At 41.9% G+C, this 15,334-nt stretch overlaps 1 protein-coding gene across 2 annotated transcripts in view; it reads left to right on the forward strand.

The window, feature by feature from the left end:
- The first annotated feature begins 962 nt into the window (after window positions 1-962).
- The window catches only part of TENM2 (teneurin transmembrane protein 2), a 1,126,385-nt gene continuing 1,112,013 nt past the window's right edge, over window positions 963-15,334 (forward strand). For both annotated transcript variants that reach the window (XM_075900179.2, XM_075900181.2), the window contains exon 1: window positions 963-1,837. The gene's annotated coding sequence lies outside the window, so the exon portion shown is untranslated. The remainder of the gene's footprint in view (window positions 1,838-15,334) is intronic.

Here is a 15,334-nt window from a genome sequence, read left to right on the forward strand (position 1 = left end):
GTCTTCACAGGGAGTGGGGTAGTTGGTATAAGTATGTAGCTCAGGTGTGTGGATTTTTCACACCCTTAAGCAATGTAGTTATACCAGTATAGGCATCTAGTGTAAACCTGGCCTAAGTCTTCCAAGCAGAAGAAACAGGAAAAACTTAAAAACCAACAAATAGTCTAGTAGCACCTTAAAGACTAACAAAACGCAACCCACAGTCTATGGCCTCAACTTCCCTAAAGCTCCATTATTTCTAACATAGAAATATTGATTAGATAGGCTATGCACCGAATTGTTTCAAAGCTAAGGCTGAGCCAAAATGGTGCATCCTTGAAAAAGAGATATAAGAGGGCTGGGGCCATGTGCTTGGACTAATGACAACCACTGTGAAGAAATTCCTCTCCTGCTCTCATTTTGTCCTTCAGTGTGCTATAGATACTGAACTCACTACACCCAAATTCTATTGAATCCAAATGGGTTTCTTTGACATCACAAGAGGTGTTCTGGGCTTCTGAATGCCATATGCTGTTTTGCTCAAGCATCCTTACATTTCCAACCGGGGGCAAGCTAGTCTGGGACAGTTGGGACAGTTCTCAGACTAAAATTTTAGTATTATTACATAGAAAATGAAACCAACCATCTCTCTGTCATACATGTAATTAATGCAAAGCGAACAAACACTATTTGTCCTATCTCCTATACAAAATTGGGAACGGTTTATCAATAAAGCTTCAGTTTCTGTGGGGCCCTCCTATATGTGCCCTCTGTGCTCCCAGGGAGTTTACAAAGTAGTGGAGACTGAAGGGGGAGAAAAAGGAGTGCCCCATAAAGGTGTGTATGGTTACAGAATTAGACAGCAGGTCCTATAAGGGAAAGAAGAGCTCGGCTCCAGACTTAAGAGTAGTCCCAAGGATGCCTTACAACACTTGGGGATCCTCCTGCAGGTTCTTCTAGTAAGTTCCCCACCAGCCCGGCTGTTTAGGCCGCAGCTGAAACTGAGCAGCCAATGTGTTTAGGAAAGGCGCTGAAGGGAGGGCAGCCCTGGCAGCGTGCCTGTCTGTTAGGGCGTCCTGGCCCTCTCCCCCAGCCACGGGCAGGCTCAGAGCTGACGGGCCATTCCAGCCGGCGCGTGGCTTTCCCCTTCCCCACGCGGCCCTTAGCACTAGCGCCCTCCGCCCCCGCTCGCTCGGCTTGGGCGATCTGCCGGTGCAGCCCCCCCAGTGAGCACCCAGCAGCTCAGCGGCGGCTTTGCAGCTGGCGAAATGCGAGCAGCCGGGAATGCAGCGCCACCAGCAAACCCCGGCCCCAGCCTCCTGAACACGCCGCACCAAAGCTCGGCGGCTCGGTAGCGGCGTGACGGCAAAGCGCGGCAGGCCTGGTGCTCGCGCCCTGCCTCGCCTCGGGCGCACCCAGCCGAGGCACCCCAGAGGCAGCCGCCGCTTGCGCTTGCTGCAGCCGCCGCCGCCTCCCGGCCGTGCCTGTGCACGGTGCCCCTGCGCGCGCGCTGCCTGCCTGCTGCCGAGCCCGGGATTGGCTCGCGCCCCCCATTCAGGGGCTCGTGCAACCTGGTGTCTGCCGGGCTGGATTCAGAGAGCAGCTGGCACTGAGCTGCTTGGGTAGCTCGCAGGCGGTAGCCGCGGCTCAGTCCGTCGCGGAGGCGCAGCTCTCAGGAGGCAGGCGCTGTGGGGAGGAGGCTGGCGGGGCGCGCTGGGATATTGCAGCGTCTCTCCCTAGAGGTGCCCTAGCCCCCCCTCAGTGAAGGAATCCGCGCGGATGCTGAACACTGGGTTAAGTTATCACCCAGAGATGGTGTGAGGGACTCAGGCTGCTCAACCTGCTGCTGCTGCTGCTGGTAAATGCTCTTCACTTCTTATTTGGCTACATGCTTAAGGCTTTTTGCTCTTGCTTTTCATTCTGCAACACAGCGCCTAATCTGCAGCACTGTCTCGCGCTCTCTCTCCCTTTCTTGTGTCTCTTCTTTAATTGTGTTAGCACAGTTGACAACTTCTGGTATGTCTCATAACCAGACTGCGAGCGGTTTGTCTCCTGGAACCTTTTAATTCAGCACTTGGAGAGGTCATTAGTTGCACGAGTTCCAGGGAGCCGGGAGAGATCGTCGCTTATTTCCCTGCTGCTTTCCTGCCCATTAATTTTCATCTCCGCTTGTTGAGATATTTTCCCCAAGTGTTTAAATGTTGTCTTTGTGATTTTAGGTTTGTTTGGTGCCCCCCTCCCACCGATTCAAGCGCAATTTTCTTTCAGTTGTTACCAACAGAGCAGAAAGGTATCGCTGGTTTAGAAACTATCATGAGCACAGGGCATGTTGGTTAGAAATCGGGAAAGGAGGCATTTGTATTCCAAAAGGGAATTAAAAAAAAAAAAGCTGTTTTGCATCATTGCTGCAGATTTGCAGGAGGCAATAAAGGACATCGCTACTCATGTTGCTTGTAAAGATGATAAACACAGAAGTGCTTTAGTGCATCATCAACAGTCCAGTGCTTGAGCTGTTGCTCAATTGTACTTAATAATAAATTCAGGGCTGTGGAGGGAGAGAGATTGGTGGCATTGTCTCAGCAATGTGGGGAATACAATGTACATTTGCTAACGCCACACCAAAGACCTGGTTAGACCTTACATGGAGTGACAGTTTGAAGAGATTTTTTTTGTTTCTGTTTCTTGTATACTCACAATGAAATTTAAATTAGCCAGCCCAATGAATGCAAATGGAACTCTTTTAACTCTTCTTTTACTTCACAGTAATACTTCTTTTTAAATTCTTGATGGCAGGATTTTTAAAAAATATATTAGAAGACACATTTTTACATACTATTTGTTTTAGGTAAATTCATACTACTTAAATAACAGTAAGATTCAAATTAGTTTTAGCATTTCATTCATATTTTCCTCCACCCCCACTCGCTACAAGTCATGGGGGTGGAGAGAAGGGACACAGATAAATAAAAATCATGGTGGGTCAATATGTAATGACAAGACAGCAGTATCACAAGAAAACTTCTATTTATAACTCTAAAATTGTTGCAAACCCAATTATATGTAGAATGTAGCTGATATAATGGTTCTTAAGAGTACATTATCAGATTTTAGAGATACTCTGTTAAAGTAGGCTACATTTGCAGTACTTAGATATTGTCATCTTAAGGTGTTCAAACTAAATATCTAAAAAAAATCAGATACTTAATATTGGAGTAAAAGTCTAGAAGTAAAATCATTGCAGCCCTTATTTGGCATTGTTTCTGCTGCCTAAGATACAAGTTGTCAGACAGTATGTATAGTAGAAGACCACCTTATATAATGCTGGAGGAAACTTTTTTAAAACTCCATAGATTTGAAAGGTGTAATGTAAATGTGGAAGTTACTGAATAATCAGCAAAATGGAAATTAAATCACCAGTTAATACTGTTCTTTTTTTAAAAAAAAGAAAACATAGTTCCAAATCACTATGCAAATTTACCAGTTAATTTTGGTATGTGATTTTAAATCTTTTCTTTAAATTCTAGACAGAATTCACAGAGAGAGACATTAATCTCTCTTTAGTGTTTGATATAAAGTGGTTCATTGCATGTCATCTCAACTCTTGCATAGAAAGAATGCAAAAGTCATTACAATACTCATAAGCCTGACATATTGCTAATTTTAAATATTTCCATGAACTCCTTACATTTATTAATTTAATAAAATAAAGATGTAAGTCCTTCCATTCATAAAAATCAGAGGTGTCTTCCAGCGAAGCTTTTCCCTGGCTAGGTGGCAAGGAAAGAAGAGTTCTCCTAGAAGATGCTGGTTCTAAAAAAAGCTTTGCTTCCAATACTGCTTCTTTGGTACTGTTTCCATTATAAAATAATAATAGTTTAAAAAACCCAACACACACAGTATTTTTCAGGCTGTGAATCTGCATCATTTAAATAATTAAATTAATTCCTTGTGCCTGGGCACAAGTGCAAATGACTGACCAGGTCAAAGACTAATCTAGCTTGTTCCATGTGGTGAGAGGAATAAAATCAGAGTATAAATATATTTATATTTTTCTGCACTGGACTGAGTTTGGGAATCTAAAATTAAATTGTGAAATCTAATCTTTAATTGATTTAGAAATATAATCTTTTATTGCCGAGGTTCTTAGTTTCCTGGAAACTTCTAAAAGCCCAGTGTATTATTTTGTTAAAATATTAAACACACTTATTCAGCATAAAAAAAGAATTCGTTCAGGTAACTTATCTGTGTTTGTATTCTGTTTATTTTAAAATGACTTATATTGGTGCAATGATTAGTTATAAAGTAATTTTAGCCTCTTTTAAACTCTGAATGCTTATTTCTGACTTGGGTAATGAAAATTACTACGATTGCCTTTTTCTTTCATTTATACCCACACTATGCAGTTTGGTGCAATTTCACATGTGAGCATCACATGGAGGATGTTCTCTCTTAATCAGCTTGACCTATATTTTGTATTTGAGTATCTCCTGCTAAAAGTCAGAAAGTTACATGGGGAAACAGAGAAGAGGTCCTAGCAATTGTTAGGTCACCATGAGAAAAACTGATATTCTAGGAGTATTGATTTGAGGGGACTGACAATCACATTTATCTGGCTTGTTAGGATTCACTTTTTTATTTGGAACAAAGTGGAGATTCTATGGGTACTTGATATATTATAGTAATGGATGTGAGATTCTTTTGTCAAATATTATCATTTTGACTTCTGAAAACCAAGAAAAAATGTATGCACAGTATAAATATGTTGTATAACAATATTTTTGTGCTTAAAATTATTCAGAGTAATACAAAAGAAGAGTGTTGATTTAGTTCATTCAGGGTCAAATATCTAGACATTTTGATCTGATAGGTCAAATTAAAATGAAGGTCAGATTAAATGGAGACAAAGCTGAAGTGGCTGTTAGACCACTCAAGTCAATTGATCTTGGAAAACCAATACCCATATTTATACATTGTTTGTTTGAAATGGCTTATTAAGAGCTTAATCCTATGACCCTTACTCCTGTGAACAAAATTTACTTACTACAGTAGTATAAGTGAAGAACATATTTAATCATTTGAGTAAAGGTTTTAAGTTCAGTCCCTTAAATTGTAATTTCTACTGCATGCAGTTTGCTTTTGAAAATCTTTCCAGTGGACAGGAAAGGACATGTTCTGCTGCCAGGGTCCATTAGAAAAGAACTTCATCTCAAAGTATAACTAAAGTTCATATCTGTTTTAAATGTTTGATACGGGATATTTCAATTCTGACTTGTAGGAAAAAATATTTCATGGGTGAGTGTTTTACAGATTTTTAGTTAGAGTATATCCCACTTACAATTAAAAAGGCCTTAACTGTTTAGAAATGCAATTTTATATAATGCCTGTGCCAGTACTACAAGAAATAAACCATTCTCATTTAGAACAAATATACACAGAGTTGAGCCATCTCTTTTGACCTTTTGTTCATATCACTGAAGTTTTTATACCAATTATTATTGATTCATCATCACTCTTCTTTCTGAAAGTGCAATGCAATTCATGCACAGTAGACTTGGACATACTGTACAGTATATAGGAAACAAGGTACAAAATGACTTTGTATCAAATAATCAAACTGCTTCAACCATATCAAATAATATCTTTGTGCACCAGTGGCCTCTGTAGACTTAAAGAGCTCTGTGTTTCTATTCTTATTCAAAATTATAGCTTTTATTTAGTTGGATTGTCAAAGCAACATGCTCTAAAATGAAATGATTTTTGCAATACTTTGTCACTTAATCCACATGAGGATTTTTGTCTCACATTATTGGTCTGTAGTGAGAACCTATAATGTTGTTGAGGTTCAAATAGGTTCTTGTAAATTCACCTTGCTGACTGAGTCACTACCAAATAGATTTTTTGGATAAACGCCTTGTCCTTTAAGCGCATGATTGTGAAATATAAATAAATATTTTGTATCAGTGGTTCTCAACCCAGGCGTATGTGTACCTGTGGGGGTACACAGAAGTCTTTCAGGGCTATATCTACTCATCCCGATATTTGCCTAGGTTTACAACAGACTACATAAAAAGCACTAGCAACGTCATTATAAACTAAAATGTTGTACACAATGATTTATACTGTTCTGCATACTATACACTGAAATGTAAGTGTACTTATATTCCAATTGATTTATTTTATAATTATATGGTAAACATAAGAAAGTAAGCAATTTTTCAGTAGTAGTGTGCTGTGACACTTGAATTTTTATGTCTGATTTTGTAAGTTTTTAAGTAAAACTTGGGTATGCAAGACATAATTGAGTCTTAAATCAGAGTCTTGAAAGGGGTAAAGTAGTCTGGAAAGGTTGATAGGTGCTGCTTTATATAGATTCTCTCTCATAGAATTCATTAGCAGTTCATGCCACAAAGTAAGAAGTTGATTACTTCATTGAATTGAATTGTTCATTGAAGAGCATTAATAATCTAGTAGCTATCCCAAACAGGGATACAATTGCGAGATTATTTTAGCAACAAGCAGCACAGTATACAATTATGAATTTATCCTTAGGTGGGCAAACTGGGAGTGGGCAAAAGGTAATATCTAGTTATATACTGTCTAACCATAACAGTTATGTAAAAGAACAGTATGACTGCTCAAAGTGCCAATAAAAAGTGGGATAAAAGCTTATTGAGAGTCTTTGGGTTAAGTTTAGAGGCTGGAGCAACAGGGATAATGTTGTGATTGGTGTTTACTGTAGACCACCAGAATAAGTGGATGTGCTGGATGAGGCTTCTTCACACAACTAACATAAACTTCCAGATCACAGGCCATGGTTCTTATGGGGGACTTTAATCTCCATGACATCTGTTGGGAGACCAATTCAGCACAGACAATTCAGGAAGATTTTGGAGAGGATAGGGGGCAACTTCCTGGTACAAGTGCTGAAGGAACTAACCAAGGACCGTGCGTAGCTTGACCTGCTGCGCACAAACAGGGAGAAACTAGTAGGGGAAGTAGATGTGGGTGGCAACCTGGGAAGCAGTGATCATGGGATGGTCAATTTCAGGATCCTGACCAAAGGAAGAAAGGAGAGTAGCAAAATACATACCCTGGACTTCAGAATAGCAGACTTCAAAACAGCAAACTTTTCCCACCCTCTCGCTTCCTCTTTCCCCCGCCAGAGGTGTTCCCAGTGCTCCAGCATGCACCAGTGCTACACTCCAGCTAACTGGGTAAGCATTTATAAGATCTTAACCACGCATCCTGCATCAGTGTCCCTCCGTCCCCACAACAGCACAGGGGAGGGGAGAAGCTCATCCTAGCAGTAATCCTCCTTGGTCAATTGGACTGGAGAGCACATCTATACTGCACTACAACATTTATGCTGGCTCATGTCAATTCACTCAGGCTTACGGGGCTATACAGTTGTAGTGCAGATATTTGGGCCGTGGGACACCATGTGAGGGGAAGATACCAGAGCCTGAACATCTATACTATAGTGTTATTGCACCATAACCCAAACCAGCTCTCTTAGGCCAGCTGCAGGTGTTTATTACTAACAAGAGAGAGATCCTTCCTTCCCTTCTCACAGAGGTCATTGCTGGAAAGAAAAAGTGGCAAAAGGGAGATTGCTTGAAAAGAGGCAAGTCCCCAGTGAATGAGCATCCATTCCAGATGTTCTAATTATCTAACCCAAATTCCATCTGGTGTGGAAAAAGTGAATAAGGAAAAGTTATGTACTTATTTCCACAATGTAAGAGCTAGGAGTCAGCAAATGAAATTAATAGGCAGCAGGTTTGTTTTAAAACAAAAGGACGTTTTTCTGTACTCAGCGCACAGTCAACCTGTGGAACTCCTTGTCAGAGGATGTTGTGAAGACTAGGACTTTAACAGGGTTCAAAAAAGAGCTAGATAAATTCATGGAGGTTAGGTTCATCAATGGCTACTAGCCCCGATGGGTAGGAATGGTGTCTCTAGCCTCTGCTTGTCTGAAAATAGATGACAGGGGAGGGATCATGTGATGATTGCCTATTGTGTTCCCTCTATCTGGAACAACTGGTATTGGCCACTGTCGGCAAACAGGATATTGACCTAGCTGGACTGACCCAGTATTAGTCATTCTTATGTTTATCCCTAACTAACCACAGGGGCTTCTACAGCCCCTCCAATTCAGATCGCTTTTCTGTATCCAGGCTTACAATGGCTTTCTTTGTATGCGGTATTTTTTGAAGGGAAGAAATCACTGCCTCACTCTACTTAAGACCTTCAAAACATATACCACCTAATAGGTATCTCAGTTTCCTGCACAGAAACCCTAAGCACTCCTTGGACACTTACCAATATTCTTTACTTCCTCTAGCCTTCATTGTCTTGCTAAAAGTTTAACAGGGTGTAAACATTCCTATGGTTGGGTTGTCATGATGTATGCACCTGACACAGAGTGCTGAAGTATCTTTGGGATCTCCATTCAGTAAGGCCAGTTTTGGGGAGTTCGTGCATGGTGCATGGGATCAGGGGTGGGGGGAGGGGAAGGAGAGCTCGTGAGCTCTCTACATGTCCCTTCCACTTCCCCAGCTCTTCTGGGGATGTCAGAATCATGGTACTTGTCCTCCCAGAGTGCACCAAAGCTTTGTATGGTGCCAAAAACCAGAGGTGGCATGATGAGGACATAAATATGGTCAGGCTTCATTCCACATTTCTTAAAAGGAGGGTACTGGCATTGGGGATCAGTGTATGTTTCATCCTGTAAAAAGGTGCTAACAATTGTCACTCCTTTATGTTGCTTTCGGATGCTGGTTCTGTACTCCAAAAGTTTCAGGCATCTGCAATTAGTGCAGTACTCTGTCATATTATCCTTCCTAATTTGACAGTGTCTGCTAAAACCACATTCTAAACTTTAGAATTCAGTCTCTCTCTCTCTCTCTCTCTCTCTCTCTCTCTCTATACAATCAGACTTGGGTAATCTAAGTGAGTTAAAAGTCTACTTTTATATTATTTGCAGATTAAAAAATAGATGATTATGCTAGCTGTGCTTGCTATAAAACAGGTTTGCCTTAAATCTTCAGAAGAGCAACACTTGGTCATCTGGATAAATTAAGCGTGGATTAACCAAGGCTGAATGTTAGGGCTTGAAGCTGTAAGTATCCTTGTTCACAGCAGGAGTCCCATTGAAGTCCATGTTATAACCACTCACATGAGGAAGACTTTATAAGAAAAGGATTTCCTTACTATCCTCCATCTACTGCCTTATTTAATTAATTTATCTGAAATGAGATGATTTAGAAACATAGAATTTTGGCTTCGGTCAGATTTCATTTTCACTTTTCTAATGAAATGTTTAATAGTTCTACAGTTAGACTCAGTAGCTTATTGATGCTTAATGTCAGCACAGCAGAACAAGATATTAAAAAAAATCAATAACAAAATCCCTGCTCGGGAGCCTGATCCAAAGGCCACTGAATCAATGAGAGGTTTTCGATTGATTTCAGTGGACTTTGCATGCAGTAGCTACTTTTCATAACTTAAACAAACGCAGCTTGTCCACAGTCATTACTCGAGCACAACTGTTGACGTTAACATTGTAAGCTAACTCCTTGGTGTAGGGTATGTCCTTTTCTTGTACTTCATGCAGTGCAAATAGACTTAAAGATGGGGATTCCCTTAGCAGCATTTGGTCAGCTACATAGTCACCATTCAGCCACCTACTCCCTATCGCTGAGCAAGGGGCATTCAGTGCCACAGAAAAGACACAGCAGGGCTGGAGTCAATCCTGTGGTAGCCAGACAATTCCCAGGGAACTCTTTTTAGCCAGTGCAAGCTAGGGTAACCTTGTGGAATTCAGTTTGGACACAGGACTGGAACTGCTGAAAGGCGGAGTAGTCATTTTCCTTATATACAGCTCCTTCAGCCACACTAAGCATGAGCTGGGTACAGCTGCAGATTTACAGCCACATCTTCAATAGGACTTTTGCTTAATCAAGGACGGTACGACCAAACCCAGTAGTCAGTATTTTGTGTGCAGTTTTTTAAATACGTTGGGGTCTAATCCTCTCACAGTTTGTGCTGAACCCCCATTGCTCTAAGGAATTCCTGTATGTGTCTGCTGTTCAGGAACCCATGTGTAAGGGTTTTTAAATCTTTTTCTAATCACATTGAACTGTAAGTTGATGCACAAAGTCAGGCCATGATCCTGCAAAGGATCTGTGTCAGTGGATAACACTTATTTTCCTTAAAAAAAGGCTTGACATTGATGGGGAAAGAGCTACAGTAGTAATTTTGTTTTTGTAGTTTATTATTTATCTTGTTCATTGAACTAGGATGTGTGCTCTTTGCTTTTCCTCCCTCTGTATATCTTGTTTGTGTCTATTACCAAGGGATTATAGCTAAAAGCTATATAAAATGACATGACTTATTTTCACTGTGATTATTGTCGAAAGACTTTAGACATTTCCATCTTCCCTGCTTAGCAGTTATAGAACACGACTCCTTGCTCATTGCCGAATCTGTATATTTTTCCCCATGAAAAACAAAGAAACAACTTTTCTCCTTATGTTGGGAAGCCCACTATAAGGGCTAATTTAATGAATGAGAAACTGTCCTCCTCTTGGACCTTGGAGATTAATGGTCACACAGACTGGAGCGGTGATATGGTCTATGAACTGCACAGAGGCACAGAATTCTCCTCACCCCACATATTCCAGGGTATGTGCAGGCTGTCACTTCCTTCTCTTAAAACATCAGAGACCTCTCTTTTACCTCAAATATGTGGTTTTCCATTCCTCTGTACCACAAGGAGAGGGACATCTGGCCCAACACTGGGTGTCAGTGAAGTTGACTCTTTTCTTCATTTCATATTGGTTAAATATCTCCCTCCATTATAATATGTACAGTCACAGTGGCCTCAGCAGAGAGACTGCTGGATGAATCATCAGTAACTTAAACTACCCTTCCACTGTCTCAGTGTTAAGGCATATTGACAGAGTGGTATAGGGAAGAGGAACTCTTGTTTGCTCTGTATCAGTCCTGTGGAAAGACAGTTCTGTCAAGGGTGCCAATACTGCATCATCCCCAAGTACTAAATGTATATGGAAATATTTCAATTAGAAAATGCTTTTGGAAGATGATAGACATTTGATAAGCTTTTAGCAGTAAAGAAGAAAAAAATCCAATTTTTAATTTTGGATAAATAGCTTTATTATAGAACTTATCTTATCCCCTGCATTTCCAGGGCTGGTCCACAACATTTTGGTACCTGAGGTGGGGATCACAAATGATGCCCCCATGACTCCTCACTTGAGACAAAACTTTGAAAGATCTCAATTCTGCCTTCTTCCTGTTCTACTCCTCTCAGGGTACTGCAGAGAGAATACGTATGCACCAGCAGCAGATGCAATTTTCTACACTCGGGGTCCTAGTGGCACCCTCCCAGTCTGGCACCTGAGGCGGCCGCCTCCATTCGCCTCATGGTAAGGCCAGCCCTGTGCATTTCACCTTAATGTGCACAGGAGCTTTTGTAATAAATTAAATAACTACACTACATTTCATATACACAGTAATTATGCATCCTGCTTCAAAATATCATGGATAATATTATGTTCTCAGTTACACAAGAGCAAATTCAGTGTAATGGTGAGAACACATGTCATTAAACCTCAGAAACATTGAAACTACAGTGATGTTTGACTGTTCACATGAAACAATGGGACTCGATTTATTACTAGGATAAGGATAACAAGGATAAATCTCTGTTCACTTGTCTAAATAAGATGTCAGAGAGAGCCTCTGATATCAGGTTGGCCCTCTTCAAGAATCTGGTTCAATGGCTGTGAAAGTCAATGGAAAGACTCATATTGACTTTAGTGGGAGTTGGGATATATGCTAGGACTGCCCAGCAATTACATAAACTACCAAAGGACTTTATTGAAAATTAGGTTCTGTCTTGTGATGTAAGTTCAACTATTATTTTTGTTTCAAGAAAACAGATCTCTCTGTATAGATATCTTGTGGCATCCAGTGTTAGGGAACAGAAAATGTTTTACTTTAATGCCATCCATTTTTCTTCAACAGTTTATTTCTCAAATGACCATTATTTGCTGGCCATTAGAGATTGTCACAGGATAAAGATTTCTGTGTTTTCACTGCCTAAGATCTCATCAAGAATTTCATTTGTTGTCCATAGCTTCTTCATTCATGGTTTGCCTACACCAGTTTGTTTTGTGTCCACACAGCTAAAACTCTCACCCAGGGTTTGCTGTCTTGATTGTTTTAACTTCCTCCTCATTGGCTTCTCCAGTACACACATAGGGTATGTCTACACTAGCCCCCTACTTCGAACTAGGGAGGCTAATGTAGGCATTTGAAGTTGCAAATGAAGCCCGGGATTTAAGTATCCTGGGCTTCATTTGTATCTTCCCGGGCGCCACCATTTTTTAAATGTCCCTTAGTCCGAACTCCGTGTCCGTGGCTACACGCCACACGGAGTAGGTAGTTCGAATTAGGATCTCTAATTCGAACTACCGGTACATCTTGTTCCACGAGGAGTAACGGTAGTTCAAATTAGAGATCCTAATTCGAACTACCTACTCCGTGCCGCGTGTAGCCGTGGGCACGGAGTTCGGACTAAGGGACATTTAAAAATGGCGGCACCTGGGAAGATGCAAATGAAGCCCGGGATATTTAAATCCCAGGCTTGATTTGCAACTTCGAATGCCTACATTAGCCTCCCTAGTTCGAACTAGGGGGCTAGTGTAGACATACCCATAGCTCCTTCAGACCACGCAAAACTCAGCCACAAAGATAATGTTCCTTACCACACATCCCCAGTCTTTTAAATACCTCCGTCTCTTCCCTGTCTCCTCAGCATAAGATTTAAATTTCTTGTCCACATCCTATAGACTTTGCCTAACAGCCCCTCTTTACACATCTTGCATTGTTCTAATTGTCACTTCTCCGCTAGTGATGCTACTTTGTCATCTCATGTATGTGTTTCTTCCACTGCTGCTTCAGTACTTCATTCCATGTCTCTCTTGCACACAGTGTGCCCTTTCTCAGCAGTTCCATGAATACACAATGTTCTTCTCACTTGAAAACCCTCTTTAATACCCTGTGACCCCTACAAGAAAATAAAGTCACTATAGGCCAGATTCTGCACTGGCATAAATTGGTGCTACTCTTTGGATAAATGTAGCTGCTCCAGTTTATAGCAGAAAATTTGGCCTGAAGCTTATGTATTTAATTTAGTCTTATGTTGAACTGCTCTGGTAGAGGAAGCATTTCAGTGAGGGGAATGGTGGAGGACAAGAGAACTGACTGGTGCAAGGGACGGAAGGGGGCAGCAAGGCGGATTGACGGGTGGAGAGAGGATAAGGGCACATCTACACTACAGTGTTATTTTGAAATATCTTATTTAGAAATAGTTATTTCGAAATAAGCTATTTTGAAATAATGCATCAACACACAAAATGCATTTCAAAATAGTGTTTTGCAGTTTCGAAATAGCACGTCCACACTGGGTGGACTCTGAATCGCATTTAAGGTCAGGAGTGTCTGTGTGTGGCTGCTGTCTGAGGTTATCTGACACCTGTACTTAAAGGGACACCTCCCCCCGCCCCGCAGGCAGCCAGTTCTCAGGTGTCCCTACTTGCTTGCCTGCCTCAATGAGGGACAGCAAAGCATTTGTGTCTCTTGGGACACCACAGCACTCTGCAACATGGAGCCAGAGCTGCCCCTGGGCACTCTGCTGCTTCTCTTGGATGCGTTGCTTGGAGCCTGGCTGCACTTTCTGTAGGCTGCCATCCGGGAGGTCCATTGGGGGGCTGTCAGTATTCACCCTGAGGAGCACTAAGAGCCTCCCTGGTCTGCCCCACTGGGGGCTTGTGACTCATTCCTCTCTCATGTTTTCCACTTACCCCTCGCTAACCCCCCTTCCTGATGTCAAATAAAATACATGTATTCTTATGAACACAAACTCTCTTTATTTAACAAAACTGGGGGGCAGGGAATGATACTGGTGAGACTGGGGAAAGTAGGAGGGAGAGGGGAGAAGAGAAGGTAGGAGAGGGGAGGGGGAAACATGGGAGGAGGAAGCTGGAAGGGGGAAGCAAGGGGAAGAAGGTGGAAGGGAAGCTCAGGGTTTGGGGTCTCGCCGGACCAACTTATTTGGTCATGCAAACCTGTTCCTGGTTTCGCATGTGGCCTTTGGTGGCCAGGCTGGAAGCTATCCTGCCATAGACGGCCGCATTCCATCTAGTGCGGAGATCATGGATGTTGGGTGCATCCCCCCCAAACCTGAATAAGGTCCGTGATCTCCGCCCTGGACCAGGAAGGTGTCTGCCTTCTCCGTGCCCTGGAAGGCTCCTGGGACCTGGCAGACTGCTCCTGGGGAGCGGTGGAGGACTGGCTGCCAGTGGCTTGCTGGCTCATGTTTTAGGGCCACTGGGTCAGGGACAGTGACTGCTGGCTCTGGGCTGGCAGGCTTGAAGTTGGAACAGGCACGGTGTCCAGAGTCTATACCTTTAAGGGCTCCAGGGAGTGGGGAAGGGAGAGAGAGTGGCCACCAGGGCACCTGGGAAGGGCTGGAGGCCCCCTATTTCGAAATAAGTGTCTACACAGCACTTATTTCGAATTAGCTATTTTGAATTTGGTGTAGAATTCCTCGTAGAATGTGGTTTACCAAATTCAAAATAAGTGCTCTGCTATTTCAATTTAATTTCGAAATAGCAGTTTGGCTGTGTAGATGCTAGTAAAGTTATTTCGAAATAACAGCTGTTATTTCTAAATAACTTTGCTGTGTAGACATACCCTAAGTAACTCTAGCATGTTTCACTTAAAAATCAGCAAATTTGTAACTATTACACTGTTTACACATAATCACATTGATCACAGAGCTTGTATGCTGTGTCCCTTTATTTCAGCTATCTTTATTTCTTCAGTCTGTAAACTTTTTGAGGCTGGGCTATGTCAAGGCTGGTGTTTGGAAAGCACATAGCACTACAATGAAAATTGCGCTTTTTCCAAGTAGTTCTGTAAATTTGGTAGACTCATGTTGCACACAGAGGACCTGTAGTTCCCTATCTGAAGTTATAACCATGTGTGTGAGGGACAAGATTCTGTAGACCATCAGAAAGTGTAAATCACAACCATACAAATGCTTGCCCAAATAGTTCATGGGAGCAACTTTTATAACAAAAGAAGACCAGGAAGGCATGTTCTTTTTTTTCACAAGCCATCACTACAGGGGTGTAGGAACAGGCACAGAGGAGCAACCAATGTTTTACTTACCAGTAGGGAATACTATGAAGAGGAGGTGATAGAACTTAAATTATTGCTGAGGTACCAAGTCCACAGCACACTATAGAAGAGCATGACGAATAAG

This window comes from Pelodiscus sinensis, chromosome 16 (assembly GCF_052426305.1).
Source record: "Pelodiscus sinensis isolate ZL-2025 chromosome 16, ASM5242630v1, whole genome shotgun sequence".
Lineage (NCBI taxonomy): Eukaryota > Metazoa > Chordata > Testudines > Trionychidae > Pelodiscus > Pelodiscus sinensis.